Source organism: Lathyrus oleraceus, chromosome 6, assembly GCF_024323335.1.
Source record: "Lathyrus oleraceus cultivar Zhongwan6 chromosome 6, CAAS_Psat_ZW6_1.0, whole genome shotgun sequence".
NCBI classification, from domain to species: domain Eukaryota; kingdom Viridiplantae; phylum Streptophyta; class Magnoliopsida; order Fabales; family Fabaceae; genus Lathyrus; species Lathyrus oleraceus.
The window spans coordinates 432,237,729-432,251,412 of record NC_066584.1 but is presented as its reverse complement, the minus strand read 5'-3'; the positions used below and the strand labels follow the sequence as shown (position 1 = coordinate 432,251,412).

At 37.7% G+C, this 13,684-nt stretch overlaps 1 pseudogene; it reads right to left on the bottom strand.

Moving 5' to 3' along the window:
• Window positions 1–10,904: 10,904 nt before the first annotated feature.
• On the bottom strand, window positions 10,905–11,391 carry LOC127097417 (uncharacterized; annotated as a pseudogene).
• Window positions 11,392–13,684: the final 2,293 nt, after the last annotated feature.

Sequence of the window (13,684 nt, the reverse complement as noted above, 5' to 3'; positions counted from 1 at the left end):
TTTTCTGTTGTTGATTTCTTGTTTTATTAACAATATCGCACACTTGCTCATTTATTTCCCCATTCCATTGGCTTGTTTGTGAATCGGTTAGGAGAAGGTTCTTTATGTTAGAATGCATAATTCTTTTTCCGATCTATTAGATTTGTGGTTATCTTTTGTGGTTTTGAGGGTAGATGCGGATCTGATGTGTGTATTTTGAAGAGAGTTTTTGGTTCTCATGATGAAAGGAGAGAAGGGAAAGGTATTGGAAGGCATAATTTTTTTTTGATATGGAGGTGGGAAAGAGAGCTCAATCGAGCTTGATTGAGAGAGGAGATAAAAAGATAAAAGATATAATCGTTAAAGTCATATTCATGATTAGATTTAATGTTTATTAAAATGAATGAAACTCTCCTTTTCCTCACTGACATGTGGCAGAAGAGTCTTTTGAAATGGTTAAGAAATATTGGAAACATATATTACCTTCAAGAGCATTTAATTATTAATTGTTTTTTTCAAAAAAAGAAAAGATAGAAAAAGATCAAAAGTTGCATGCCGAGAGGGACATGTGGGAGCGACCTTTGGATTCCACATATCCTATTTTTGTACCTTTTATTTTCATCACTATGTCCATTAATTGTCAGTAGGAATTGATTCTCTTTTCATTTTCCAATGCTTATTTCCGCGTGGCTTTATGGATGAAGTGGGGAAGCTGCATATTTCATTGTGTTTTATTCCATATTAGATTTGGTTTGGACTATAGGGTGTTGGCCACTTAGGGCCTAACCCGTGTGGATTCTCTGTAAAATGCATCCTAAATTGTTAGAGTTCACACATTCATTTATTTCCTACTTTGATACTTTAGTTAAATGCTTAGATAATAATTATAATAATGATAATAATAATAATAATAATAATAATAATAATAATAATAATAATAATAATAATAATAATAATAATAATAGTAAAATATTATGGTTGCAATTTGAGGTTAATCTTTTTTTTATAATTTCATTTAAAATTTTGTTAGGATATATGATTAAATGAGTGGTTAATTATAAATATTGATAGATAAATAAATTACCTTTTTTATTCTAATTAGGACGAAATTTGGGTCCAATGCCAAGTATTTCTATCTAAATCCGATTAATTATGTAAAATCAAATTCAAATCATTTTCAAATCAACATGATTCCTAAAAATTTTATTTTTGCAAATTAAACTTCGGATGAAAAGGAGAATGGTAGGCGTTCGCTTCACCATCTCTCAAATATCTGAATGATTGGCGCTCGCCATATTACTCAGATTTTTGTCTTTTGATTAAATATTTCAATTAATCTTTAAATGAAAAGGAGAATAATGAGCATCCGCTTTATTATCTCTCGATTATTCGGATAATTGGCGTTCGCCACATTGCTCGAATTTTCGTCATTTAATTAAAACATCAAACCATAATATTTCAAATCATTTCTTTTAAATCAACTACAAATTCCCAATTCTTTTAATTATTTCCGATAATTAAGGATGGGAGGCGTTCGCCTCACTATCTTTCGATTATTTGAATAATTGGCGTACGCCATATTGATCGAATTCTCGTCGTCAAATTAAACCACAAATGAATAAATTCAAAATCACCTTTTCATATCAAACCCAATTTCACAAGATAAACTATAACTTAAACTTCAATAGATTGAATGAGAGGCGTTCGCCTCGCCATTCTGTGATTATTTGAATAATTGGTGTACGCCACATTGCTCAAATCATCGACTTTTCGAAACCTACCGATTCAAATTCAAATTATTTTCAAATACAACATCTAAGAATATTTTTTACAATTTAAACTTCGGATGATAAAAGATGGAAGGCGTTCGCCTCACCATCTCTCGATTATTTGAATAATTGGCGCTCGCCACATTGCTCAAATTATCGACTTCCGACTAAAACACGCTAAATAAACTTGGATAAAGGAATAAGTGGTGCACGCCTGATTATTCTTTGAATAAGCAAGTAGGAGGCGTACGCCTCACTACCGTGCACATTCAACATCCACAAACAAACTTTCAAAATAACTCGAACGAAAAAGGAGTAGAAGGCGTTCGCCTTATTATTCCTAGAAAGAATTGGACGATTGGTGTGCACCATATTGCTCAATCTTTTGTCGTTCGTCAAAACATCTGAAACAAATCAAACTAGCTTCTCGCCCCCGAGCGATCGAAACCAATCAAACATCAAACACATCAAATCAACTCGTCACCCCCCGCGTGACCAAAACCCTTCTCTCAAAAAGAACACTATCAATCCTTTCTAATGCGCACAACAAACCAGTGCTAGAGCCTCCACTGAGAGTAGACAAGCCAGCGTTTAGCCGTTAGAACGCCGACCTACACAGTTGTTCATCAAACAAAACACACCAAATATTCGTAGTAGCCTGAACTACGAATGCTCTGATTTCCTTATTGCACTATAAGGATACGTAGGCACGAGATTGCGAGATCTTGGCGAGCACACTAATAAAAAACCTCCCCTTTTCTCCTTTTGAGGTCTTCATCCCTCTCTATTATCAACTCTAATTACTCGAAGAAAGCAAATAACATTTAACTAACATTCAAATAGCAAATTAGACTAAAAGGTTCTCGTTGAGTACAACGGACGTGAGGGATGTTAATACCTTCCCCTTGCGTAATCGACTCCCGAACCCGAATATGGTTGCGACGACCATTATTCCATTTTTTAAAAAGGTTTTATCGATATTTTCCTATTCCTTCAATGGGATAAATAAAGTTCGGTGGCGACTCTGTTCGAATATAAATATTTCCGCGACCATCGCGAGGAATCGTATTTTTCGAGATGCGACAGTACCCAGAATCTTTTGGGTCCTTTGAGATTAGTTCTCCCAGAGTTTCTTAAGACTTTGGGTTTTCTAGCATTAGTAAAACATTGTGTTTGTGCATGTGTGTAATGATAAGAAAATGGGGATTTAGGTTTATCATCTGTAGAAGATTTGTCTTCACTAGAATCATATCCTATTCCTCTTTTCTTATTCTGACTGACTCCTTAAATCATAGAAGCCATTCTGCTTCTTTCTATCCCATTTTTCAGAAACTTTTGAAAAGCTTTTTCATATTTATATATAATTATGTTGGAAGTTTGTGGGGCTTGAGATAAAGCTTCTTCAAGTTTTAGACATTGTTTATTTGTGGATTCCTTTTCTTTTGTCAGAGTCAGAATATCATCCTTTAATTCCGAAATTGTTATCTCAAGCTTATCACATTCTTCAGTGGTTCCTTCAAGGACCCTTTTTAGTGCTTTAAATTTTTGTTTAAGTTTTTGAGTTTAGAGATTCAGAAAGGCATGATTGAAGGTCAGAGCGAGAAAGATCAGAAAATACCTCTTCAGTATTAGACTCTCTATCTGATGAGTTTTCAGAAGTGGTAGACATGAATGCCACATTTTCCTGTTCTTCAGAGTATGATTCATATGAATCAGATTCAGTGTCATCCCAGGTGGCCATGAGTCCCTTCTTAGTTTTAAAGGAGTTTTTCTTGAAACTTTCTCTTCTGGAGCTTTCCTTCTTAAGCTTTAGGCATTCGTTTCTGTAATGACCTGTTTCTTTACATTCATAACATGTTACCTCTTTGTTTGATTTGCTTATGGAAGATGATTCTGAGCGATCTCCCTTGGGTCTTGGTCTTCTGAAGTTGTTATTCCTTTTTCTCCATAGTTGTTTCACTCTTCTGGTCAAAAGGGATAATTGTTCTTCATCGTCAGAGTCTTCCTTTTCAGAGTCGTCATCGCCTTCTTCTTCAACTTGGAGGGCTTTATTCCTTTTTGGTTTACGTCTTTCAGATCTGGATTTCAGGGCTACATATTTGTTCTTCTTTTGGGGCTCATCTTCCTCAAGTTCTATCTCGTGACTTCTGAGGAAGCTAACGAATTCTTCTAGGATTATGTTGTTCTGATCCTTTGATAATTTTAATGCGGTGACCATGGGTCTCCACTTCTTTAGTAAGCTTCTGACAATCTTTTTGAAATGATTTGCAGTTGTGTAGCCTTTGTCTAGAACCTTAAGTCCTGCAATTAGAGTTTGAAATCTAGAAAACATTACCTCTATAGCTTCATCGTCCTCCATCTTGAAAGCTTCGTACTTCTAAATTAGAGCCAGAGCCTTGGTCTCTTTGACTTGTGAATTTCCTTCGTGAGTCATCCTCAAGGAGTCAAGTATTTCTTTGGCAGTTTCCATGTTGGTGATCTTTTCATATTCATTGTAGGAAATGGCATTCAGCAGTATTGTTCTGGCTTTGTGATGGTTCTTGAAGTTACGCTTATGATCATCTGTCATTTTGTTTCTGGCAATAGCAATACCAGCATCAGATATAGGAGGTATGTACCCAATGGTAACTATGTCCTATAGATCAGCGTCATAACCCAGAAAGAAACTTTCGATTCTGTCTTTCCAGTAATCAAAATTTTCTCCATCAAAGATTGGAGGTTTGGCATTGTAACTATCTCTTTCGTTGGTGTTAGCCATAATGTTTTTCTCACGCTGGATCTCTCTACACTGTTAGGTGTTTAATTAGAAAATCAATAACAGAGCCGAAGCTCTGATACCAATTGAAGATAGAGAAAAACAAGAAAAGGGGGTTTGAATTGTTTTGAGGATAATAAAAACCTTTTGGAAAATATACACACGCAAAAATAAATAATATAAACACTAAATTTCTATACTGGTTCGCTTAAAATTCAAAGATACTCCAGTCCACCCGACCAAGGTGATTTCGCCTTCAATAAGGACTTAATCCACTAATCTTGAAAGATTATAAAAAGATCGTCTAAGAGGATAAAGATCTCTTATCCCTCTTAAGTTTACAGACTTCACAAGTCACTTGATGAGAATTCAACAAATAAATAGAATTACAGTAATGCTTAGTGCTTCTAGGTAAGAAGAGATTACACAAGGTAAGAACAAGATAATTGTTCACACTTTTAGAGCAGCAACTCGTGTGAGAAAAAGAATGAATAATAGATACGAAAGTAGTGTTGTATTCTCGTGTGTTTTCCGTTGTTGTTTAGCGAAGTGATCCATCCTTTATATAGGAGTTGAATGAGGAGACCGTTGTATGACAGGATCTTTGGCAATGATGGATGATTAATGTCATTACTCTCTGTGTTCTTTCTAAAGCAGTTTTGGGGCGTTATAACTTTCTTCCAAAAATAGTTTCTTGCCATACGTGGATCGCTTCATAGCTAATTCTTTGGAGATCATTTCTGAATTAGAATGTTCAAATATCAGAGTTTCTGTTCAGCATGTATATCTTCAGATAGTTGCTTGCAGCCGACTGTCTTTAGAGGTTCTTGACGTCTTCCTGATGAAATCGCCAGAGTGTAAAAACTTCAGATCCTAGAGTGCATTCTTCTGCTTCAGAGTGTCTGATCTATCTGTTGTTTTGTACGCTTCCTTTAATCAGAGTCAGAGCTTCTACTGAGTATCTTCTAAGTGATTATTCTGAACTGGTATTTATATCTGATGAATGTCTATCTGACTACTTTGATTAGAGCCCTACACACTTAGATGAATTTTGTTAGGGTACCATTTTTGTTTCATCCTTTGTTATCATCAAAATCTTAGAGATAAATTGTAGATACTAGATTTATTCTTATATAACCCACTCATGTGACCCTCCTCAAGAATACTCTTCTTAAGCTCGGGTATATCTGGTACACAAACCATGTCTTTGAACCTCATCACGCCATTCTCATTAATTATGAACTCACCACCCTTATTCTTATTGATTAACAAAAGTCAGTTAACCAATCCCACGTTGGTCTTCTGACCCTCTCTGATCTCTTCAATAATTCCACTCATCAACTTCAACATACCCAACTTCACACTATTAGGGGTCTCTTCACATACTAAACCCATATCTCTGAATTGCTCAATCAACTCTAACTCTCGAACCATCAACATTGACATATGTAAATACTTCTTGCTCAATGTGTCAGCTACAACGTTAGCCTTACCCATATGGTAACTTAAGTCAAAATCATAATCTTTTAGATACTTGAGTCATGTCCTCTTCCTTATATTTAAATCCTTCTTATCAAATAAATATTTCAAACTCATGTGATCGCTGAACACCTCAAATCTGGAGCCAAACATGTAGTGCCTCCAAATCTTCAACATCAATACTATTGCTGCCAACTCAAGATCATGCGTAGGATAATTCCTTTCATGAACTCTTAACTGCCTCGAAGGATAAGCCATAACCCGACTATTCTTCATCAACATACCTCTCAGACCCTTCTTCTAAGCATCACAATATACAACAAAGGACTCACTTGGATTCTCAAAATCAAAACTGGAGCAAACGTTAACTTCTTCTTGAGTTCTTGGAAACTCTCTTCACAATGCACATCCCAAACATAGACTTGACTCTTTCGAGTCAACTGAGTCAACGTAAATGCTAACTTCGAAAAACCTTCAATGAACTTCCTGTAGTAACCATCCGATTGTAAGACCCCAATTTTGACCCTAAGATCCCTCATGAAATTTCATCATATGCATTAGCATTGGGATCATACCTTGGCATCCTCCTTACCCATCTTTCATTGGGTTTATTTTGGAAGAGATCAACAAGCACCATGTGATTTTATCATACTTGTATTTTATCATTTTACTAACCAAAATACCAAAAATATGTCTTTGCATTTGCCTAACTCTTTTGTAGGTAGGGCATGATCACCTTGATCTATCAAGTCCACATCTAGGGTTTAAGACCCTCATTGCTTAAGAGCACAACCAAGGAATGATCCATAATGGCTATAGGAATTATATATGAGTCCTAAGGATCTCTACATGTTATTTTGATCAAGCATTCTTCAAGATTTTGGAGTTGGTTTACCTTGGAAACCCTAGTTCACCTGGGTATCTTGAGTAACTTCTTCAACAAGCTTCTCCACCAATTGATCAAATTTCTCAAGGGGAACTTAAAATTTCATCATCTTATGCATATATGAGCTACCATGACCCTAAAAAGTCAATAGAATTGCAAGTTAGCAAGTTGGTTGATGGTGGTTGGCCAGATGGATTCATCTGATCGAAACTGGGTCTCCCTAGACCCTATCTCCTACAATTTTCATCATATGAAAATGATTCCAAGAGAAACGTTACTCTAAATGACATTCTAAACAACTTTCTGTCGCAACCCGAAAAAATACGGTATGCGAAGAAACAACCGGCGAGAGAAAATGACAGAAGAGTCGCCACCGTGCGTTATTTATCCCAAAGGAGGGAAAGGAAACGCTCGAAGTAAACCTGAAAAAGAGGAAAGGAAAAGACAAGGTCTCGCAACCAAATCTTGGGTTCGGGAGTCGATTATGCGAAGGGAAGGTATTAGCACCCCTACGCATCCGTAGTACTCTACGGGATCCACTCTTGTTGTTCTTGTCTAAAGGGTGTGTGTTTATCTAATGTACTATTTACTAAAAGGGTCAAGAGAAAAATGACTCGCACAGATATCGCATCCACTGCATACGTATCTCATCTGGAATGAGAATCAGAGTCTTCGTAGCTCGGCTACCTATGGGTTAAAGAGGAGTGTGCTCGCTAAGACATCGCGTCTTATGCCTACGTATCTCATCGGGAATAAGAATCAGAGCAAAACGTAGTTCAAACTAACTACGGGAATGAGGGTCTCGATTGCAACTAGGGCAAGAGAAAGGGAAGGTCTTGATCGCAACGAGGGCGAGAGAAAGGATCGCAACGAGGGCGAAAAGAAACAAGGATTAGTTGTTAGTCGTTAGTCAAACTCGGCAAGACATCGCGTCTTGTGCCTACGTATCTCATCTGAACATGAGAATCAGAGTTGCCGTAGTTCGGCTACACGCACGCCAAACAAAACAAGACACCTACACACAAAAAAGGTGGCAAACATGGAGCCCGACTGCCAATCACTGGACTTACATCAGCATCCGAACCAAAACACACACAAAAGGGCAAACGTGGAGCCCGACTGCCAATCACTGGACTTACATCAGCATCCGAACCATGCAAACACACACTGGAACCCGAATGCCACTCGATGGTCTTACATCAGCTTCCAAGCACACAACAACCAAACAAGTTAATAGGGAGTCGGGAACTCGAGCCTATAAATGTCAAGCACACACACAAAAAGAAAGAAAAGAAAGGTGCCCGGAGTGGTCTCGCACGACCACCTGCCTACATACCTCGTCTGGAACAAGGATCAGGGCGATGTAGTTCCCCTTAATAGGGGGGTTGCCATCTGAATATGGACTTACAAAGGAGGACACCAGTTGTGTCAAAGGAGAGTGGGCAATGTGTTCACATCCTAGCAGTAGGTGTCGCAGCTCGCTGAATCGAGTCTTAGGCAGTTACCTCTTTGCAATAGAACGGACTACATGCCACAAGATCGGAGACGCTCAGAAAGGTCTAGAAGTGGGGAAGCTCTGCCCTAGAGTTGTCATGCAATATGTACTTAGGTGTTAGGATTTACGAATGGGAACATCTACCTAATATTAGCATGCAGAGAAATATGGGAATTCTACCTATGTTATCATACAAAGGGTTCTATCTAATGGGTGCTACTTAATCGGAACAAGAGTTGACGAGTGGAGCAAGGAGCAAGGAGAAGGGTTAGGGATAAGGGTAGATGGCGATGCATGAAGCAATTGACTTACAAGGTTGATGGCGATGCACAAAGCAATCGACTTACAAGGTTGATGGCGATGCATAAAGCAATCGACTTACAAAAGGGTGGATGAATACGTGCTGGTTCTGTTAGGTTTTGAAAAATGATTACTCGACGTTGGATCGAGGTTTTGGTCTTGTTTTGAAATGGTTATCGGCTGTTCATTTTATTTCTTGTATTAACAGATGAATAAAGAATGAAAGAATATTATACATTTCATGGGAGAGGGATACATTTGTTATGAATGGGGGTTGTCATGGCAATCAAACAATATAAATATATGCCTCATACATCATACAAGTAGGCCACAGTTAATCAAACAAGTAAGGTATAAACAAATATATAATCGAATCAAATACTCAAAGAATGAAATAATGAAGCATTAAACAATGTATGAGTGTAAGTGCAAAGGAACATGTCTCATTGTAAGAAAGCCCAAGAGTAAGCTATGTGAGGTTGATGGCGATGCTTAAAAAGCAATCGACTTACAAGGGTGTAAAAATGGGCTCGATATTAAATCGAGAAAAGTGTGATTTTTATAGTTTGGAAACGGTTTTGAATGAATGATGAAATTAAAAGAATACAAATTTGCATTATTAACAAATGAAACTATGAGTATAATAAACATAAAAAGAAGATATTAATAAAATACTAAGAGGATAAAAAATGCTAAAGGAAGATAAAATCAAATAATAAGCAAAAAAAAACCTCACATGAGTGTCGAACCCTCTCCACCTAATATTATGCAACTAAACTCTCTCCACTAGGCCACTCAATACTATCTGCTATTGAGATACTACCATAAATATATGAACTGGGCTAACAGATTTAAAATAAATAAATAAAAAAACAAAACAAACATTTTAATGGGTTTTTATTATCTCTGTTAAAAAACAAAATAAGCTAAATAAATAAAAAGTAAATAATAATAATAAAAGAAAATAAAAACATATACATTTTTCTGATTTTTGTGTTAAAAATGAAATAAATTAAATAATAAAAGAATTAATTAAAAATAAAAAAAGAAAATGGAAACAGAAGCTCGTCTCCCTCACTCTCTCTCACCTTACGAGCTCAAACCTTCAGCATCTCACTCGCATCTTTCCATCTCTCACACGAATCCCTCTCTCGCTCTCAACAAACCCCTCTCAATCACTCTCAACTCTCACAATATTTTCAACAGCAAGCACATGAGAAAGATAAAAAAGAAAGAAAGAGAAGTACTTACAAAGTGTCACGGCGGTGGTGGTGAAGGACACGAAGAAGCTGGCCTCCAGGTAATTGATTTTGGGATTTTTAGGGTTTCTTCTCAGATTTTCGCCTCCAGCTCTCTGTGTTCTCTAGGGTTTTTTTTCCCTCACTGATTTCTCCCTTTTTATAATCCCATTGCTAGGGTTTGGATGAGATCAAAAGAGTATGGAATTGGAAGTGCTTTCTTTTTTGTGCTGCTCTGTTGTCTATCCCATTTTGGTGTTTGCTCTGAAAAAGGTAACATGTACCTTGTACTTCTTCTGTGAAAATGTTTCATTTTTGTTGCTTGTGAATTTTTACCACCTTACTGAGTTATTTTGATTTTTTTACTGCAGCAAAAATTTGAAGCATTGGTTTCGGTTCTACAAGGTTCATGATAGGCTCAAAATTGATCCTACAATGCTGTAGAGTGCTCTTTGACTTGGTTTCCTGTTGGCTGCGAGATGTGGATGACTTGGTAACATTGTTTGCAGCATGGGAGTTCAAAACCTCCTGATGTGGTGAGAGAACCAATCCAACATTGGCATAGTTGTCTAGATTCTGAGAGCTCGAGGATTCTTTGTTATCGGGCAACTGTTGCTCAGAAGCAACACCAGAGGCTGAAGATTCGGACTCGGAACTTCTAACATGGTCATTACTTAAATTCACCTGCTTGCTCCCAGAAACATTACTGGTGGATAACTCTGAAGCGGGTGCAGTCAAGCTTGTAGTGGATTCTCCATTTGACTTTTCAGTAGCTCCTATTAATTGAAACTGAGGTTGAAGCATCAAAGAATCAAGTTCCGTTGCAATCCCGACGGTACCAAAGGTCAGCCGGCGGCGATCAGTCTCTGGAACACGAATATGCTGTGCTATGATCACATTTTGGTTCTCGTATACATTCAATTGTGAAGGTATATCCTGAAGTTGTGTTGTATCTGACTCTATAACTTCGGAATTTTCAGTTTCATATCTGACTTTTGTCCGCAAACTCTTCATTCCGCACTTAGGGGTTGATAGTTGATAAAATCTTGTCCGTGAACACGCGAAATGCCTCATCTGCCATAGCTTTATCAAGTTCATTCTCAGCATTTGGGGAACAATCAATACGGCGAACTAGTTCTTGAAGGGATTTATTATTCAAAGCATCACGAATCTCACTAGAAGAAGCTATAGCCTCCAATTGGAATTGGTCCAACACCTGGCCTCTTTTATCAACAAGTAATGGTTTTTCAACAACTGCTTCCAAAACAGTATTTTCCACAACTACTTCCAAAACAGTATTTTCCACAACTGATGGCTTTTCTACGTGTGATTCCAAAGCAGTTGTTTTCGGTGTTGAATTTGTTGGATTGACACATGGAAGTTCTTTGTGGTTTTTTGAAACAGGCCAGTGAGCAATAAGGTAAATAGCATTTAGGGCATTTGTACTTGGACTGAACTTTGTGGCAGATTTAACATTGCTTAGGACCCATTGAACTTGAATTCCTAACTTCAATATTGACAGGACTTTTCGATTCCAAGCGTGATGAGGGGGGCAACACAGTTTCATTTTCATCACTGTCCGTTGAAGCTATGCGCGTATCATTACAGACAGGTTTCGTAAATGTGGCATGACAGTTATCACCAAACGATTTTCTTGCAGCATCGTAAGATTCAACATATTTTCCTTTGATTTCATGAAGACCAAACTGTGTTTCTGCTACCGACGCTCTGCAGGTAATATTTCCGCCGTCGACCTCCCTGGTGGTGGTAATCAAAGAACAACATTCGTCCTTGTGACCTTGCCTCCAGTGACTAATTTGACGCTTACCCGAACTACAAGAAATCATGCTTGTGTAAATGAATAACAACTAGAGAAGTCTGGAGACACGTAACAGTATCCAACGGCTTGGCAATGAGAACATCTCATAGTGGTAGGAGAATTTTTGGAGAATTGGTGTCGTATCAGCCACTTTACAACTCGCACACCAAATGTTTGGTAAAATTCCTTAACCAAATTTCTTTCCTTTTTCTGTTTCGGTCTCTTGTAATTAAGATGCTGAATTGTCGTGCTATTGGTGATGCCAGCTACAGGTATGAAGATGGTTTCCAGTTGCCTTGTTAGCAGGATTTAGGAACTCACTCAAGTGGCAACAGGTTTTGTGTTGCATTTGATTCATAGCATTAGAGCAAGTGTGTTGCATGTGTTTTTGCAGGTTCAGTTGGTGCAGCACAACACATAAAATGGCATTGTTGTAGTACAAGTCATGATGGGAGCCATGTTGAGGTACATCTCATGGTGTGGATTGATGAAGGGGTATCATGTTGTTTGCTTTCCAACTTGAGATTACCACGCAGGTGAACCGGCGAAGATGCTATGCCCGAATACTTGGTTTCTCTGTTGATAAACTCAGAACTAATATCAGAATGCTTTCCGGTGTTCGACAAGTCATTCAGCAAATATTTCTGATGAGTCTTGTTGCTTATAGTCTCTGATGTCTCATTTGATTTTACCTCATCATTAGTTTCTGTAATATGACTCAAAGTACTTCTCAAAGACTTCAACTTTTTTTTGAAATTATTCATCTTTTTCTTGACAGGGTTGAATTGCACTTTGGATAAGCAAACATTTTCCAAAGGAGATATCAAATTAGAGACTTCCACTTTAGCAGGGTGTAACTTCTGCAATGAGTGAACTCTGTCCATTTCAAGAAGTCTGAAAATCTCCATAGCAGGGGAGCAGGACCTTCCTCTTTTTGTGAATCTATATATCCTCCCCGATGAGCAATACTAGCAGCTGGCATCGGACGAGTCTGCACCAGAAATTTTGCCTCCTCAAAGAACTCTTGTGCTCCAGGCAATAAGCTCATTTTCGATAGTACCACATTCTTCTGGTTTCCAGTTAGATAATTTCAGCTGGTGAACTCCAATAATAAGGGCTCCGAGTGGATCATTCCAAGAGTTAACATTTTTTGACTCCAAATTTGAAGCTAGCCAAGAAGCACCTCCCATAACTTCAAGCACATTGAGAAGCCTGCTCAGAAGAACAAATGAGTAATCCTCAAGCCCAATCTCACAGAGCCGCCACTTTTGACGCATGGCTATTGCAGAATCTGGAGCATCATTTCTGAGGCCACTTTCAAGATCCTTCACAATAGTATCTCTCAAAGCATTCAAAGACTCCATGGTTTTAAATAAAAGTTTAACTCCTTGTTCTTTTGAAGTTGTTGATTCTGCTGTAGCATCCATATTCTTTTTGCACTCAAAAAATGAATCAAGTGCTGACATGCCATATTCATCCAGAGATTCATAAATTGATTCTAGCTGTTCGGCAAGACTGCCAGCATTAAAGAAGTCTTTGAGTTCCCGATGAAATATCTTGAACTGTTCTACAAATGTTTCACTATATTCTCCAGGGTTCTTTGTGATTTTAGCAAGCATAGCTTCTGTAGCAACCAAGTCTTCAGGACCTGCATTACGGTGAAGCTTGTTTTGTATTGTATGTTTAATTTGTGTCTTGAGGTCATGAGTTGGCATTTTATGCAGAGTTCACACATGTTGGATTATTTAACCAAGGAGCAATAACTAGCAATGGTATTATTGGACATCATGGAACTTGCGCAGGCGGTACCTGCAAGTCTGATACAGGGATACATGGTGATTTTAACTTGAACAAATTTGAGGATGGTGTTCTGTCATCTGTGAAGGTGAGAAAAACAAGAAAGGGGGGTTTGAATTGTTTAAAAAAAAATAAGCGCTTTTGCAAAATGAAATCACACAATGATT